Raw genomic sequence first — 19,738 nt, 5'->3', positions numbered from 1 at the left:
AAAATAATAAATATTTTTATCTTTTCCCGTATCCTAGTCTTTCACGTCCCTAAAAATAAACGAATGAGAGACAACAACCAATTACGACTTACGAGGGGAGCAAGGGCTTGTATTTGGTCTGCGTCGGGGACCACCCCCTCACACTGACATATTCCCTTATCTTGAAATCCACATTTCCACGTTGTTTGATCTTTAGCTTTAACGAAATGCCACCCTCAATTTCAAATATTAAACTGTGTAGCATTAATTTTGACACTAACTTCTTGTTTCATTCGATTCCAATTTTTAAATGCCTTTTTAAATAACTTGAGAGCCGAATGTCACGCAATTTTCTTGGATTCTCTTTTGTTATAATTATTACCCTTTTTTGTTATTCAAATTTTAGTGGAAGAGAGCTAGCTAAAGTCTGTTTATATTTTTATAAAAGAGAATTTGATTTACGAAATTTTAAATTTTAACAGATAAAATGATTTTTGAATAAGTGTAAATTTTCAATAATAAATGATTTTTTATGTTATTCAAATATTAATTTTTATATTTGGTTCAAAAAAAATTAAATTACTTAATAAAAGATTTTTATTATAATGATTTTCTTTACATGTGAATAATCACGTGATAATTATTTTAATTACTATTATATTATTAAAATTAAACATCTGACAGTTATTAAACAATTAAAATATAAAAAGGCTTTTATTTTTATATTGTTAAAAATAAGCTAGTTTATTATGATAAAAATATTTTTTTTCAAAAAAAGAATATATATATGATAAAATAAAAAACATAATATCTAATTGAAACAAAATACAATTAAAAACACAATCTTTAATTGATGTTTAAAAAAATAATTTGCAAAATTATGTTTCTAAAAGTATAAACGTAATCTTTAATTGAAAAAAAATTACTACAGATTACATTTTTTAAATTAGATTATCTTAACTGATATGCAATGAAACTCCACTATTTGTAGTAATTTACCAAAATTAAAATCTTAGAGTAAAATTTTCTAAGATAAGAATTGCTTGATAATTGATAGTTGTACACGAAGTTTTCACACAAAGAAGAATTCCCCAACTCCAAATCTCAAACCATTTACTATTTTTCCTTCCTAAAATACATGAACTCACGGTTGGGGAAGGGATTTTCATGAAACCATTGAAATCGTAAAACCAATGAATGGTGAACTAGGTTAATTCTTTCTTTTCTTAATTTATACGAAATTAATTTCAAAAAATTATTTCATCCATTCTAAATGGAACTCTGTTCTTTGCAAAGACAGAGACAGTTCTACTTATGGTAGTTTGCTACTAAGCTAACTCCATGATTAACTAATTAAATATTAATTATAGCCATATCTGCATGCTTCAAACTTAATTAGAACAAGACGAGGAAAACAATTTCATCAACACAAATTGAAATTTAATTATTTCTAATTACTTCTAATGAGATTGAGATATGTGCTATATAAATATTCTCATATTATCTATGAAAACTAATTTAAAGTATCAATTCCAATTATTTAAATAAAAAATTCTTTCATAAATTCTCTTTTATCTAATTTTTGAGCATACACCTGAAATCTTTGAATTTGAGGTGCAAAATTTGTGAACAGTTCTTTGAAGTAAATCTTCTAATGTTCGTTAAATTAGAAAGATGAAAGAATTAGTGAAAAACATACAAGGGCCCAATCATCCTTCTCTTATGGAGTTTCGCTTCACTTTTCTTTTCTTTTTTTTCCTAAATTATTCAACCAATAAATAACAGTGTAATAGAAAGAGGAATGCATGGGTCTTAAAAGATGTAAATTAGATTTGATAATTTATGTATTTGTATTATATAAAATATTAATATCAATATATTTATATAATATTTTACATAAAAATTATATATTATAATTCATGTCAGATATGAAAATATAAAATATATATTTTTTAATTTTATTAAATTCATTTGTGGTTTTTGTTAAGATTTTGAACTGTCTTATTTTTTATATCTATTACTCGTATCATTTTATATTATATTATTATATTATATTTTAAATTATTAAGTTTAATAAACTTTAATTTCTTTTGACTTATTTTTTATAATTATTTTATTTTTTATGTTTTTTTATTCATAATTCTGTTCTTATTCAAGGGATTAGATTCTATACCAAATTATGCCCCATGAGATGCAAGATTTAATGACTAAACAAAGAAAGAGTTCATGAATCAAAATCTTTTTTTTCTCCTTCCTTTATTTATCCTAACATATATATATATATAAACCCTAAAATTTCAGTAGCATACAACAAAATTTTTATATCATAATAAATTTAGTACTTAAATTTTTTAAAACTAAAAATTTTATATTTACTTTTTAATATTGAATTGGTTCAATTTGTCAATGAGTACTTCAATTAAAGTACGAAAACATTTCATGCAATTCTTGTGCATATTATCTTTAGCATATTTGGAAGTTTATTTAGACTCTAAAATATTTTGATAAAAGACTGAAAATCTGAACATCTATGAGTTTTCATTTTTTTTATTAATATATGTTTTATTTATGCTTGTTGCAGGACTCTCCTTTTGATTGAAGTTGTTGAAAATGCTATGAAAATGTCTACTCTTTTCACTTTTCTTACCAGTAATTTATGGAATTTTATTTATTATCATTAGAAATTTTTGTTTCAATGGTTTTTGTAGTGCTTTATTACTCTTCTGACTCAGATGTTCGGCTTTTGTTGGGTTCTTTATCCAACATTTTTTCTCTTGGATTTCCTCTATGTTACTGTCGTTGTGCATGTATTACATGTTTACAATTTGTTATTATTATTGAATAAAGGTTCCTTTTTTATTATTATTATTTTGTAATTATGATTTAGTTTTGTTAGTAAATTAATGTGTAGCTTGTCTCATAGATTGCATTGCATGCATGAGGTGAGTTTCTCTGTTTCAGTTGCATAGAAAATATTGCATGAAGCTTTATTATTATTAATTTTATATGAAATCAGTGTTCATAAATCCCAGAAAAGAAACATGTTAATTGGGGGGGGTTATCTTTAGTCTTCAATGAATCCAAGGCTGGGGGGAGATCTATACCGTGTTATTTTTATCAAAATATACCGTTTTAGTCACGAAAAGTTTGAATTGTTGGAACAATTTTCAGATTTTTTATGGAAATTCGAAGTGATTCTTTCATTGTTGGGAAAAAAGTTAGAGGCTATTTTTTTTTTCATAGGAACACAAACAGATAGATTTGTATTGAAATATGTTCAGCCATGATTTCTTGGTTTTTATTCCTATTGTAATTAGCTAATTCAACCTGTTGGCCATGATTTTGGGTCATGTTGCTTTGCTGGATTTATACATGTTGAATGAGTATTATTGATGTCCACATTACCTATGTTTGATAAGAAACATGATTGTGACTGCCCCATTTTCTCCGGCAATAGCTCGATAGCTTCACTAAATAAGATACATGATTGTTGGCTGGGATATTCCTAAAGAGGAAGAGTGTTCAACATGGCCTTAATGACCTGCAGTGGTGTTGAGAAGGCAACATTCTTCCTTGATGATTTATGAAGTTGAATATTTGCCTTTTGACATGTTTGTTAAACACGGTTGTGCTTTGTACCAGCTTGGTTGTATAGGTTATAATGTACCTGCCCTTTTGTCTTCCGGGAAAGAAACAGTATTAAGATCTGTGGAAAAAGCAATTTCTTTGCTGCAAATTTGTGATGGATCAAGACAATGACCAAGAGAATAAATCTGATGCATCGGCAGATGTTCCGCTGAAGCGCAGACGTGGTCGCCCGAGAAAACATCCGAAATATAATCTAAAACAGGGGAAGAATCCAAATCTGAACTGTGCAGGGAATACCCGTATCCGACCTGGATTTGAAGGGGTGAACGGAAATCAACCCCGTCAAGCAAATTCAATCAATGACGCAAATGATATAATGGTGGGTCATTCTGTTTATAGTATTATTGAGGCAGCATTTGTTACAGGATATTTGCTCACTGTTAGCGTTGGCAACTCTGACACCACTTTAAGTGGTGTGGTTTTCAAGCCTGGCCAGTTTGTTCCTGTTTCAGCTGAGAATGATGTGGCACCAAATGTTCAAATGATCAGAAGAAATGAGATTTTCTTCTTAAGGGAGAGGAATGAGCAGCATGTCAATTCTCATAGAAATGGATCTGCTCATTCATTCAATGAACCAGCTGTTGTCAACCAGGTGCCTCCAGCCTAGTTTTCAAATCTTGAAGGCTCAAAAAGCAAACATGTGCAGTTGGTGTCAACACAATCTGCTTCTCCACTAATGACTAGAGGCATTGTGGTGCCTGTTGTGCTCCAAACTGCTAATTTATCAAACCGCGAATCAGTTTCCAACCAACCATCTCTGGTTGCAAGCCGACCAGCTCATTTGGTGGCCTCTAAAGGCAAACAAGTGTCTGAAGCTGCTGATACATCAAATGAGGGAAAACCCACCAACCAGATGCCAACAGTTAGAAATCAAATATTTCCTACTCAATCTCTAAGTAGTAACCACAGCATGCTAAAAGGCATACAAAGTGAAACTGTTTCATATAATCAACCCGCAACAGAGTTTTTGCTGGAGACAGAAGCCATGTCAATGACTGGCATGCCTTCTGAGAAACTATTAACTGTAGTCATGAAAAGAACTCAAGTACCCCCACAACCATCGGAGGCTCAAGGTGGTAATTTGTTGGTCAAAGATTCTGGACACAACCTGAAAGATGATCAGCCACTCTCTATTGAACCAATGCAAGCTGTACAGCCTGCTCATTCTTCTTCTGTGCTCAAACATTTGGAAAATTTTCGAACTGGAAAGATGACTGAGCTGCTGAAGGTATAATAATTTTGAACTAGAATTTTATTTCCATTTGACTAATCTATTATGCCCTGAGGTTTGACATAGACTGATACACTGCACTCCTCTTCAAGGCTGTTCGAAAAACAAGAGGGAAACTCAAGCATCTCGCACTGAAGAGCTAGCCTTTAGATTTGGAGAAACTTAGCATGGAGATAAAGAAATGCATGATTCCAACAAGCATTCACAGGTTTCGAGGATCTAATTCAGCAGGCATTTTACTAGCAGGTTCTGGGCTAGCTCACATTTTGTAGAGTGTTTTAGTTGAATCAGATAGATTCTGTAAAATGTTTTAGATCCTAAACTAGGCGAAGGAGCTAAATGATCCCTTGACGGTTATGACCTTAAAGCACAAAATGCTGCACGGGATCTTCTATCCTTTAACCTGAGGATCAAAACTGATACCATTACTTGGAATTAAAGATTTTTTTTTGTCACTTCACAGATTTATAGAAAATCTATCTTCATTTTACTTTATGCTTTGTCATCATTTAGAGTCCATTTAAGAGTCCGATTGGAGGGCTCCCCATAGCGTATTTTATGGTTGGACACTTAGTAAACGGCCCTTATTAAATATATGCGGCTTCCTTATATTAAGATCATCTAAGCATTGAGCACGGGACTTGTGATGTGGTCAATTAAGTGGAAACTAAATGTCTTTAATGGAATACAAAATCATCAGTGGTTATGGAGAACGTTTGCAAATGATTGTGATGTCAAAATCAAAATCCATGAAAAAGGTGTTAAGAAGAAAGTTTTGGATGTTCATGAAAATTTTTTCTTTAAATTTTTTTTATTTTCTAAATTTTAAGAGTTTCTGGAGAAAAATTTAAGGGTATCAACACAAAGTTTTCCTTAATTTTTTTTTTAAGTGGACACCCCGCAATACCATTTAAATCCGCCTCCGTACATGGAAAAAAGCATAACCCCTCCAATTCCTTCAACTTGTCCTCAAATTCATCAACTTCTGCTAATTGGTTCCAATCAAGCCATTTAACAGTCTCATTAATGGCCTTCTTGATCTTCTGCTTGTCTGCCGGGTCAAGTTTTCCAACAAACTTCTCATCTTTCACGGTTTTCCTCGTATTGTATGCGTAGTTCCCAAGGGCATTCTTGGCCTCCAGCTTTTTCACATCCTCATCTTCTACCTTGTATCTCTCTGCCTCTTACACCATTCTTTACTTGGTCATTCCAAAAAAAAAAAAAATCTTGCTTTGACAATTAAAACCTCATTGTTTACAAAGTTATCAACAAAAAGGAAGCAATATTTTAAAAGTTATTTGTTATTCAGTGTATCAAATTTGTTCTCTATCCATTTTTATAGACCATGAAAAGCAATGGGAAAGTACCACTAGGCAATCTTCCATGGTGAAATTACGAGACAATTTTCATGTATGATGCTAAAAGTTGTGGAGCAGGAAAAGGGCAATTCTTTCTTCTTTTTATTGGTAGGTATAATAAAACATTTCCCATTTGTAAGCTACGAATGCATTATTGTTACTAAACTTGGTAACAAAAAACTCATTTCACAAAGGTGATAAGTTGCTTTTCAAGCATTCTTAAAAAGTTTTGAACTCGACATAGTTCCAATCTGAATATTTATACACAAACTGAATCAACAAAGAAACTTAACATTGTTATCATCTTATTGCGCGCTTTATATTCTCATATTTACTTCTAGACAGGTCATAACCATCTAAAAGTTAAGGTTCCGGCCAGTCGACTTTACTCCTAACTTGATGCCTCAATGGAGTTCCAAGAAGGAAATGTAGTGCCAACCAGAAGTCAACAAGAAAAAATTGCACAAAAAATGCCAAAGAGCATATTCTAATAAATAAGAGGATAAAGAATGATTACCTTTCACATAGCTGAAAGCTTTTAAAAAGACCGCAAAACCTTCGCCATCCGGATAATATAGGTCTATGGCAACATGTGCAGACAAACTGCAAGTGGGCAATGATAGAGTCATCCTTAATAGGTAGAATATTTTGGCCCAGCTACCAAAAGAAACAATGAAATCAAATATTAAGTGACTATCATAGTTGCATAAAAAAGGATTCAATAAAAATAAATAACTAAACAGATCTAAAATATCATGTTTTCATAATTACATCTACCGCATGTAATTCCTTTATCTAATTCCAGTGTGCTTAAAGGAATAGTCAAAAAAATAAAACTCCTTCCATAGCATGAAGGGAATCGGCCAAAGAATGTGTCAAGATGAGCTAACAAAATATCAACTAATTGGTTCGTGATGGTGGCAGTTAAGGGTCAAAAAACTAAATGAAAGAGTGTAAAATTTGGCATGTCTCCTTCTGAATGGGTATCTACACCCCACCTCAAACACACCAAAAAAAGAAAAGTTAAACTGTAAAATTTAATCCATTTCTCGGCGCAAATAATACCGACTACAAAAACTGAAAGAAAGTGATCTATAAAATTCATTCATGCTTAGGCTTGAACATGTAACTATAAAAGCTACAGCTAACTCCACAAAGTTCATCAATTTATCCATGGTTTTTAAAACTCAGAAGCAATAATGAAAGAAAAAATAAACCTAAATGGACGGAAACTCATCTGCTATGTTTTCATTGAAGCATTTCATTGAACAAATAACAAGCATCATATAAAATGCCTTAATTTGATGTAACAAAAAATTGCAGAAACGATGCAAAGTGCCAACAGCAAAAACTAAAGATATATTCAATACCAGTGAATCAGTTACTATTATAAAAAATTGAACATTATTAGTAAAAGGAAAAAAAAAACTAACGACTTAAAGTAATGGCCAGAGGATTACAGAGAATTAATACACATGGCACGAAAATGTGAGAATATACAGTCATTTATCTATTCAATACCTCGAAGTAATTCTCCACAAAAGTGGGATCCCCAAGAGTTGAATGCTGCTTACAATCTCTTACAATTGGACAGCTTGTGTTTTAAATTGTTTGCAATTCTGTTTCTCTTTGAAGACTTCTCTAAAAACAATATTACATTTCATTAGATCTGTAAGCAATACTAAGTTGCCACCAGCAATTACAATCCCAACTCTCCCAACCCTCACATGCCACACCCCATCCTTTATTTTTTTCTGTCATTTTCTTTTAGACAAACAAAAGAAACAAGACCAAGTCAAACGTATTGCCTATATACTTTACAGCTTGATTACAAAGGTTCCAACTAATGGTAGAAAATTTTTTTTCTAAACAGAATTATAATTAGTATATATGCATCAAATACTCTGAATATCATTTAAGGCTTGCTAACAGTAAATTAATCAAAAACTTTGGGATTAAGATCAAATTTGTCTCTACATTTTGATTTAATATTAAAATTTGTCATTATACTATCAATTCGTTCATTTTTGGACAACATCCTCTTCAATTTCTTCAGTTTGCCTGATGGCTTCATTGACATCATGTTGCAAACGCCCTTGTACCACTGTCTCTTACCTGAGGTCTTTAACATAACTGGCAAAACAGAAAACATAACTAAGATGAGGAATTGCATGCTGGTGCCACCAGAAGCAAGGGCGGATCCATGCTTTGAAACAGGGTGTCCATGGATTGGAAAACAAGATTGTTTGACAGAAAAACTTTTCTTGCACACCTCCAAAATTTTCTGTTGCCACCTTTTCAATCAGCAAAATTGATAAATCCGTCATTTATATATATATATATATATATATATTTATAAGTGGACACTCCCGATAAAAAAAAAATTTGGATTAGCGACAAATGTCACAGATAGACCAAAATTAGCCATGCCTGGGAATTGAAATTTAAAAGACATTCTGAATTAGTACATGGAATATCATTGACAAATTAATAATGAAGGAGAACCTCTGAAACTTCGCTGAGCACCTGAACTCTTAGCAATTCCTATCTGAAACTGCCCACAACGGGTGAACAAGTCACGGATAAATCAGCTTGATATCTAGGAAGGGAAAGAAAACAGAGCCTTCATATTTAATCACTATTTCTGTACCTGCAAAAGAATTAAGACAGAACCATGTAGTTAGACAAAATCATAGTTTTTACAGAAAGCTCAATTAAGATAGAACCAAAGCTTTTTTAGCAAGCTCTCAGCAAAATCACTTCTTCCCTAGTTCCTACATGTTGTTATCCTTTGACCACAACTTGCAATTAATGTCCTTATTACAAAAACTTTTGAATTTTAAAATGGAAAATATAGGGAAAAAGATTTTCTCAAAAATGATATACAGAAATCAACATCTGCTCTTTGCACAAACAATAAGTAATCTGAAAAAAGGAAGCAAATTTTTGGAGTATCCTCCGAGTCTTTGTCTATTTTGTGAGCTTTAACAGCCTTTACCACCAATAAAAATAGTTACATATGGATCCATTCACTGATTAATGAGAAACAAACTAATTTTCAGATTCTAGTGGAGATACGTTAGCCAAAATTAACACATAAGTCATATTATGAGATAAGCAATACCAAATCACTACTTATGATAAGCATGGTTAATCGAATTCTTTCTAATTATATTAAGGAAAAACGAAAATGAAAAGAATATTAAAAAAAGTATGTAAGCGTTAAGCGGTTAGTTGTACATTATTGGCCTAAAATACGATTGGTTTATATTTTGATTTTTTGTCCATGGAAATGCATTTTTTTATAATAAATAATAAATAAATAAATTTAGTAACCAAATAATTCAAAATTTAAAACTAAAGAAAATATTCACAAGTATGCAAATGCATTTTCATTAATTAATTTCATTTCACACTGTTTAAAAAATAATATTTAATACATGACTGGATCAAGAGGTGAGCCTATGGATGAAATATGGCCAATCTTCAATTAATTAACAAATCAGAGAAAATGTAGTTATATTGCTGACATCAATAAAAACTAAATGAAAATATAATAAAAAAGAGGGCCAAAACCTTTTGCCCTTTTTCATAATGATGCTCCTTCCAACAATATTTTATCCCTTGGTCTTTGAGGAAAGTGATGGCCTTGGAGTACTATGTTGTCTTCTTCCAAATGAACCACCCAAAAATTCCCATTAATTGGATGAAGTATAAAAAATCTTAAAGATCACAGCGGAATTTAAAAAATTATATAATGTAAAAGTTGAACTACATGTTTTGATTTGGTTTATATTTTTAGTTTTCCTTTTTAAATGTCATGAATTCATTATCATTATTGCATGATATATATCTTTTGGTATTATTGTTGGGGCTGCTCCTACAAATTTTGTCATAACTTAAAACAAAAAATCTCGATTGTCTGTAAATTTGTGGTATAATTAACTTTCAATTCAATTTGGTTCATTTAATTTTAAGATACTCGAATGGGCCTTGACACTTTTAAACACTTTAGTGTTCATATATATATATATGTAGGATACTTAGATTTTCAAAATTAATATAAAAAATTATCAAAATAAAATTTATTCATATTTGATGTCCTATCACGCGAGTTCATATAACGTAGTATATAAAAAACTTATCATTGAATTAATTATTAAATCACCACAATAAAAACAAGCATAGAAAACTATCTATGACATGCAAGTGGACATAACTATGTATTACTCATCCATTCAAGCTGCTACAAGCAACTAATAAAGGACCAGCAAACTAAACTGAACACAGAAAAACATGCTTCTTAAGAGTAAATGAATTTTGCCACCAATCTCTTGGCCAAGTGATAAGAAGAGGATTTATGAGATATGCAAGCTTGAGTTCTGAGTCCAAATATTAAAAAAAAAAAAATACATGAAGTTTGTCTTAAATGAATGGCTAAATATGGCTTTATTTCATAATATCAAACAAGCAAATGCAATGTAACATAGAGTAAATTACTTCTTCATTGTAAAGTAAAGCTGAAAAAGTAGAAATCAAATCAGTTGATGGCACCATAAAACAAAAAGCTTAAATGATGATGAGCACGATCAAGTATCAATCACCTATCATTGAGGCAAAGAATCGATAAGAATTTAAACAAGAAGCTTGATTAAGGAAATCATAAATACATGGACAATGCTGGATTCAAGATTTTTGTCAAAAAGTGTCCACTTATAATATATAAAATACTGTCAATGGGTTTATTAATTTTATCCATTAAAATCATATTTAGAAGAAAATTTTGGATGTTCATGGAAAAGTTTCCTTTAAATTGTCTTATTTTTTTAATTTTTAGGAGTCTCCAAAAAAAATTTTATGGGTATCCAACACAAAATTTTATTTAAATTTTTTTATTTTTCAATGGACACCCCACAATACCATGTAAATCCACCACAGTACATGGAAAAAATCCCTATTTACCTGCTTAGCTAACAAGTTTCTCCTGAATTTTTCACTTCCTTGTGTAACGTTATCCTTGTTTCTCCCACAGTCATATATTGTGGTACTTGATCTTCCCAGCTTCTCCAAATTATATCATTGCAAGTGGTTTGATTATCAACTATTTCTTCCATTGTGGTGAAACCTTCTGTTGTATTATTCTGAACTTGTTGGGGTTCCCTCAAAACAAATTACCCAAAAAAGTGACATAAAGTACTAAATTTCCGTTTTCTTGTCACGAGGATACACAAAAAATAAAGACAATTCTTATTAAGTAAATAACGCTAGAAGTAATTAATTAATTAATTATGCAAATGACTTGTGTGTATATAAAAGAATCATCCAATTCATAATAATGTGTAGTTATTTACTAGCATAACTTTTGTTTCAATGCATCATCATTTCATCATTAGTATCAATATGATCAAGAACAACAAATTAATTAATTAAGCATAATAGTTAGAAAAACAGTCGGTTAGGTACCTCCGTTATGGCAGGCACTGGATGTTTTGAATCCATGATGACACTTCTGGTCAACTTGGGAGATTTGGTTATTTTAAAATGAAACAAAGAAGGGAATCGGAAATGATAACCCATTGGAGCAAAACTCTTTAGGCTTGATAGCTCATGAAGATTCAAAATTTGTAATTTAGGGAGCACCAGTCCCTTTTGATCATCTTCAATGTTTAGTTCACCTTGATACCCGAAGACTTGCTCTAGTTTAGAAGCCCCTTCAATTTGGATTCTCTCGAGGTTGGCAAAAGAACGGGCGACACTAATAGGAAACAAGCTTTTCAAATTGCTGCACCCAGAAATAGATATAAATTGAAGAATAGGGAAGGATATAGGTTGGAGATGACTCTGTGATGATGATGCTATTGAAGTTTGGTCCATTTCAATGATTTCTTCCAACTCCTCACAACACTTTATTTTCAAAACTTTCAATTGCGGCATATTTGGAGCAAGCATAGAAGAGAAGAGAGATTTCAGCCTTTTACAACTTGACACTTTTAAGTCTTTAAGATAAGGAAGGCTTGCAACTTGGATGGGACTCTGCAACTGATGTATACCCTTTAGATTTAAAATCTCTATCTTTGAGAACAAGTGTCCGCCTTGAATTTGAAATATATTCTCCCAATTAATAGTGTCACACACATTGTCTTGTCCCAACTCAGAGAATCGTAACTCCTGTATAAATATAAAAATATCATAATTTCATTAAAATTTGAATAAATTACAATGGTCAAATAATATATGACGTCAAAAGTACAAAATCTAATATATACATAAGTACATTTATGTGAATAATTTCTCTTTATGACATGTAGGATAATGTTTATATTATTATATTATTTATCAAATAACTCTGTTTAATAAATTATTCAAATTTAATATTTTTGAATAATTATTTAAATTCAAATCAAAATCTATAAAAAAAATTTTGCATAAATTTTAAATTCAAATTTATTAAATTATAATTTATTTTTTCTTTTTACATTAATCATAGTTCGAAAAATATATGTATTTATATGGTTAATATATTTTTATCTACCATCAAATAATTCTATTTAATAAATGATCTAAATTTAATATTTTTGTATAATTATTTAAATTCAAATCAAACTCTATCAAAGGTTGAAAATTTTACATAAGTTTTGAATTTAAATATATTAAATCATAATTTATCTTTCTTTTTAAATTTAATAATAGTTACAAATATATATACTTATTAAATTTTTATTTGACGAAATCAGAATCTAAAATTGAAAATAAAGAGTTTATAAAATGAGAGGTCACCTTCTAGCCAAGCTTATTTTATTTGTTGTTATTAGGATTAAAAATTGAAGAATACAAGCCTTTTTTTCACTTGACGGTTATGATTTACTAGTTTTGACGGGAATGGAAAAAAGTTAGAAAGAAGAGTAAACCACATCATACTATGAACTAGTAAGTCCATTGTTGCCTTTATTATTCTTTTATTTTCTTTTTTGTTTGCAAAAATAAGTATGTGATGGTGTTGGATTTTTTTTATATATAATTTTTGCTTAAATGACACTGATTTTTTTTTATCAAATTTCAATAATGGAAAGAAAATGAAAGTACATTTGGATTGGTTTCAACTCGGTAATAAGTATGGTTCATTACTTTTTTTTTCATATTTTATTTCTTTTTATTTTTTTATTTCCTCCATTTGTTTGTTTCTTCAAACTGTTTTATTTGGCCTTATATCTATTATATGATATATACATTTGATTTGATTTATCCTAAAAAAAAATTCATTTATATAATTTTATATATATTTAGTTAAGTTGGATATTTGTTATGTATAAGTTCAAGAGATTTCAACTGTATATGCGTCCTCAATTCGTATATTTGGTTTTTTTTTGATACATGTATATTTGACTTTTGTTTTAATAAAAAGCAAATATATATGTTGAAGTATGTGAAAAATAAGAATTAATAAAAAGTAAAATAGTTATGAACAAATTAATAATTATATATGCTTTATTGTTTAATCAAATATATATATATATAAAAGAAATTATTATTATTTTATGTTTTATTTTTTGTTCAACTTTATAAGATTTAATAGTTTATGAATATTCTATTAATATAAATGTCTTATAATTTAACAAAATGATATATTTTTTATATCCATATTAACATTATCATAAAAATAATTATTAATTTTTTACTATTTAAAGATTGACCCTTGCTTTTTTGATCAAAAAATAAATAATTAGTAACAAAATTTTTGATGTTTAGCAAATAAATAAAAAAATAATTTTTTGTTAAAAAGGAAAGGATTTGCATAATTCTTTGAAATTTTGTAAAAGATTATACTTTAAATGATAATATGTGAATGCTATCATTTAATCATATCTTAGAATTTATAAATGTATGATTATATAGTTGATTAATAAGAGTTTGCATATTCTTTTATTGAGGAAATATAAAAAATTAAAGTTAGTTAAAAAAATAAATTTAAATTAAGAAAATAATAACACGGTTAAAAAAGCTAGTATGTATGTAAAACAAATACCAAAGGCAAAATCTCGAACTACAATTGAAGGAAAAGAGTGTAACAATACCTTTGGTTGAAGCTGTTTGTGAACTTGTAGTTGAATAATGAAATTTTCCAAACGAGGACAGACCACAACGATTAACTTCTTTAAGGATGGTGACATAATGGGATAGTTTTCTGAACAGAAGCTACTCAAATTCATCAAGTTTTCAAGTCGTAGATGTTGCAGGTGACGGAGAGCAATGGCATGATCAACTCCATTCTTTTCTTCTGCAACATTGAAGACATACTGTAGTCGTGGACAACCATGTATTTCAAGAGATGCCAATTTTGGCAAGGGCGGAGGATGGAGAAGGCCACTGTCTGATTCTATGCTATCATCGCTTTCCAACTCTGTGGCAATGTGTACCAGTTCATCGCAGTCTTCTATCTTGAGTTGTTCTAGCATCACCAAGCTTTGAACAAGTGATTGTGAGAAGAGATATTTCAATTTATTGCAGCGACTAATTACTGCAACCTTCAGGCTTTGGAGGCAGACATGATGGCTGGGCCCTTTCCATATCCACTTCAATTCTGGTAATGACTTCAGCTTCAAATTTGTTAAATTTGGCAGCGGTGGAATGGTTGAGACATGGCCTTGAACTCTTGTATCAATCAAGCATTCCAGCTCTTTACCATCTTTAAGTGTAAGAAAAGTTAATTCATGTAGACCCCGTGAATCGACGTTTGGAATGAGATTTTTGTGATGCATGATTCCATCCGTGGTAAGTTTTTTGACATTGCATAATAATTCCTTGAAACCATTTAATGGAACATCCTGATAGATTCACAATATAAAGGAAAACAGCAACAAAATTCGAAACATATAATGAGATTTCTCTTATTAGAAAAAAGAAAGATTTGAGCTAAAAGAATATTTTTATCCTTCACTTTTTACTGAAAGTTCATTACTGTAAAAATTTAAACAATTAAGATTAAACTGAGTATAACTAATATAGGTATGACACTACATGGACACAATAACGCAATAATTTTAAAAATAGAGGACATGGATACGATAAAACATGACAATAAAAAAATATTTATATATATATATTTTTTATCCATAAATTTTTATATAAATATAAATTGAACACAATTATAACATAGTTAATGGTGTGTGTAAAACTAATATAAAATTCTATTATTGCTATGCGTAAAAGTAAAAAATAGTCAATATAATTATAATTTTATTAATTTAATTTTTAATACTAATAGATTATAAAATTTTAAACTTTTTAAATAATTTTATTTTTCCTTATTTTTCATTTCTTTTCTTTTACTTCCTACATTTTCTTCTTTCATTTCTTATTTTTTCTTTCTTTTTCCCTTTTTTTCCCTTCCCCAAATCGTACGATTTAAAAGCTTTATCAATTCAATAATAATAGTTATTGAATAATATTTTATTATATAAAGAATAAAAAAAATGAGAATAAACATACAAAGATTTTATAAAGTGTGTTAATAAAGAGAAAAAAGATACATGGTGTTAGTTTTCTCAACCTGCAAGACATGTAATAAATATACATTTAATAAAACTTTTTTCTTTTAAACTTCAACAAAAGCTAATTATGTATAATATATATATAGTATTTGTTTTCTCAATCTGCAAGTCATGTAATAAATATACATTTAGATTAGTTAGTAATATAATTTAATTAAACTTTCTTTCTTTTAAACTTCAATAAAAGTTAATTATATGATCAATATATAAAATTTAGTAATTTCTCATTATTCATTGAAGGAGAAATGGAAAGAGAAAAGGTACCTGAAGCTCAACCATTTCTTGGGGAAAATCAAAGACTTGCTCTAATCTATCGCAGTCAGATATTACGAGTCTTGTAGGTGCGAACAACTTTGAGCAAGGCAAGGCGGGAAGATGGATTTCAATTCACTGCATTCCCCGATGTTTACATCCTTTAGACTTTGGAGGCTTGCATGACATTGATGGGCTGATTGTAATTTCCATATACTCTCCAATTCTGGTAAGAATGATAGATTCAAGCTTGTTAAATTTGAGAGTAACGGTGTCTGACTAATTTCTCCCTTTTAAAGAAGACTATTCGTTTCAAATACCACTTTCAACCGCTTACAATCTTCAACGGTCACATCTTTTAACTTTTGTAAGAAGCTAATCGGACGCGGACCATGGCGCAACTCTTTCAAACAAGTCATTTTCACCATTCTCAATTTCACCAAATTAGAGAACGCAGTGGTTGGTCCTTTCTCTCGTGTTGTATCCATTAAGCATTCCATATTATTGCAATCTTCAAGCTTAAGAGAAGTTAATTCTTCTAGGCCCTTTGGATCTATGTTTTGTGTTTCATGACAACATTCTTCAGAGCCAACTCTCCGACATTGCAAAACAACTCCTTGAATGCACTTAATGAAGACGAGAATTCAGTAATTTCCAAGGTTCTAAAGTTTAGCACCTGCATAAATGGATGATATTCATTTACAGCTATAATGAAACTTTGTAGTTTAGGGAACACAAAATTTTCTGGAAAACATTGAGCTGTAGAAACACTCAATGACAGTGCAGTCAAACGAGATAATGAATTCAGCTCCGATAAGTTAACATTGTTTTCACATCCGATGTGTAGCTCTTGGAGTGACGTCAACCTGTTTGTTACACAAATACCAAAAACCATTATCAAACACTTCAAGTGAATCATAAAAATAGAAGTAAACATAAGTTAATTTTAATTATCTCAGCAAATACATCATGATTTTTCAGCACCTTTTCTTATTAAAAAGGTTTGAGCATTTTTTACTATTTCGTAATTCATGTGACAATCATCTTATATACTAGCATTTTTGTTAAAATGGAAAGACTACAGCCTCGAATGTTTCATAACAATGGAAGTGACCAAAAGCTTATGGTAGATATATTTCCCATAGTCTAAAATCAAATTACTTATAATAAAGTAAATAAAAGAAAAATAAATAACATAAAACTAAATACTTAATTTTCAGCAATATAATAAAAAAAATAATTGACATCTACTATTACCTTGATAGCAAATTAGGGGGAAAATCGATCTGTTTCTTTCTAGAGAAAGAAAAATAAGAAAAACGTAGCGATTTTAGTCTATGCAATGCCACTAATTCTTCAGGTAGCTTATAAATATTAGTATTAGAAAATGCAAGAATCTCAAGTTTTTCCATGCTCCTCAATGATGAGATGTTCTCCAGCTCGCAATTTGGAAAGCATAGACCTCGAAGATTTGATACGAATTGAAGTACTTCTAGTGAGAAAATGACATTTGCGAGATACAAAACTTGAAGGGCTTTCATTCCTTTAACAAATGCATTCGGAACTTTCACTATAGTCTTTCCTGCAAAAATCAAAATTTTGAGTTCAGGAAATTCCAAATTTTCAGGAAAAATATTTATGTTGCTGCTCCAAAAGGAGATTGCTGTATGGGATCCACAACTTTTACTTAGAGGCCATTCCATCAACCCGTCTTTTACCATGAATATATGTTTCCCTGTAGGTGCTATCCAATGCAAAATCACGAACCACGTCATGCATTCTTACATTTAATTCAGCGTCATCATCATCAGTTCTCAGTAACGAACCAGACTCTTGGAGTTTTCTTAGTGCTTCACGAATTTCCCTCCGTAAGTCGTCAATTAATAAGTCTTTAGGTAAGTCAATATCAGAAAATAATCCATGACCAATTGCAAACATAACCAATAACTCAATATCAATATCCCTATCTTCTGGAAAAAGGGAACACAGCAAGAAACATGTTCGAATATTATCTCCCTTCAAATAATCATAACTCAGCTTAAGGCAGTTGTAGATACCTTGAGAAACCTCTTCATTGTCTAAATCTCTTGAGTCCTTGAGTCGCTTGTTTGCCACTTTCCAGCCATCTAGAGTTGCAACTTTTAAAGCTTTTCCGATTGTCACGATTGCAAGAGGCAAACCCATGCATTCACGAGCAACCTCCTGGGCTACATCATTCAATCTCGAAGAAACATCTTTTAGACCAGCAGTATCTTTGAACAAAGCCCATGCTTCATCTTTGGATAAGATGTCCAGTTGAAATTTCTTTTGACAATTCATTCGAACACAGACTTGTTGAAGACGTGTGGTCAGAAGAATTTTGCAACCCTCGTGTTCAACACCGAATGGAATACCTACTGTCTGCAATTCAAATTCATTCCAAACATCATCAATAATTATGAGGATCTTCTTCACGTTTTTCAATCTTCGCAATAACTCTTCTGCTTTTCCTGCTTCCGTACTTGCTTCAAATTTGAAGCGTAATAATTCTGCAATTTTGTCATGAATATTGCTGATGTTTGGAGTTTGGGACATTGTAACCATCACAACATTATCAAAGAGCTTTTGTTCTTTAGCATGCTTCCCAACTTCTTTTGCCAAAGTTGTTTTGCCCACCCCTGGCATTCCAACAATCCAATCATGTTCACACCATCAGCGTTTAGAGCCTTGATGATGTCATTTAAAGTTGAATTTGAGAACTCATTAGGCATGAAATCTTTAGAGGTGAAGAATTCTATTCCTTCTAGAGGAGCACGGTGGCCCACCCGTGGAAAGTTACAACTCACAAGAAGTTTATCGATAGAGATCGTCTTCTTTGCCATTTTCTTACTTAAACAATATCGCCAACCCCAACTTGGACACCAGTTGAAACACTTCATACGTTCTATTTGAGCTTCCAAACACTGGGTTTCTTCCAGTTCTTTCTGTGCCCTTTTTCGCCAGTCTTGGACATCCTTCTCAATTACCTCATTTTGCCTTATAGCCACTTCAACATCATTTTTTACCCGATCACTTTTCAATTCAAGTTCATTTCTCCGATTCTTGAATTCTTCAACAATTTTCCCAAATTGGAAAAAGTAACTAACATAAGGTGATGCATATTCTGTTGTGAGCTTTCCTAAAGCATTGGCAGCTGCAGAGGCAGCAAATTCAGCAGCCATTCTTTGATGATCTGAGATTGGAAAACAACTTTAATGATTAGTAAACATAAAAACAGCTAGAGAGACGAATGCAATTGTGAATGTTTGCAATGTACCTTACTTGCTTTGGGAGCCAATTGTGAAGTAGAAGAGAAATCAACTCTAAAATTGAAAATTCTGCAAATGGAAGAAATTATTTAGTGTTCATGCGTATACTAAGAATATATGTTACATGTGTTAGAGTAAGGGAATAGTATATATTTTGATCATTAATCTATCTAATATTTTCTCAATTTTTAAATGAATCTATTTATTTAACTTTTTTCCTTATAAATGCAGTTTTTTTTTTTTTTTTGTTTAAATATGCCAGGGAAACAAACAAGTAAACAACCTTTGAGCATATAAGAAAATTATGGAAATAAAAATAATTATTGAAGCATACGTAATTGGGGATGGACCTTCTAAATTAAACTGTGAGAACTTTTTACATCACCAACTCCAGAGAGAAAGGATAATTAAGGACCAAACTTAATAGAAATTAAA

The 19,738-nt window shown here is 30.6% G+C and overlaps 1 long non-coding RNA gene and 2 pseudogenes across 1 annotated transcript; 1 reads left to right on the top strand and 2 right to left on the bottom strand.

The window, feature by feature from the left end:
* Nucleotides 1-3,629: 3,629 nt before the first annotated feature.
* On the top strand, nucleotides 3,630-4,927 carry LOC111288850 (uncharacterized; annotated as a pseudogene).
* Nucleotides 4,928-6,432: 1,505 nt separating this feature from the next.
* Nucleotides 6,433-8,483, bottom strand: LOC149519128 (uncharacterized). The gene is made up of 2 exons (XR_016341535.1): nucleotides 7,738-8,483; nucleotides 6,433-6,873 (listed from the first exon to the last, which is right to left on the bottom strand). It is a non-coding gene; the product is annotated as an uncharacterized LOC149519128 (long non-coding RNA).
* A 371-nt stretch (nucleotides 8,484-8,854) lies between these two features.
* On the bottom strand, nucleotides 8,855-19,216 carry LOC111288840 (disease resistance protein At4g27190-like; annotated as a pseudogene).
* Between the last annotated feature and the right edge of the window lie 522 nt (nucleotides 19,217-19,738).

This window comes from Durio zibethinus, chromosome 4 (genome assembly GCF_047325235.1).
Source record: "Durio zibethinus cultivar Kanyao isolate XHJ-2024 chromosome 4, ASM4732523v1, whole genome shotgun sequence".
In the NCBI taxonomy this organism is placed as follows: domain Eukaryota; kingdom Viridiplantae; phylum Streptophyta; class Magnoliopsida; order Malvales; family Malvaceae; genus Durio; species Durio zibethinus.
Note: the sequence above shows the minus strand (reverse complement) of the source record. Positions and strands in the feature narration are given on the sequence as shown.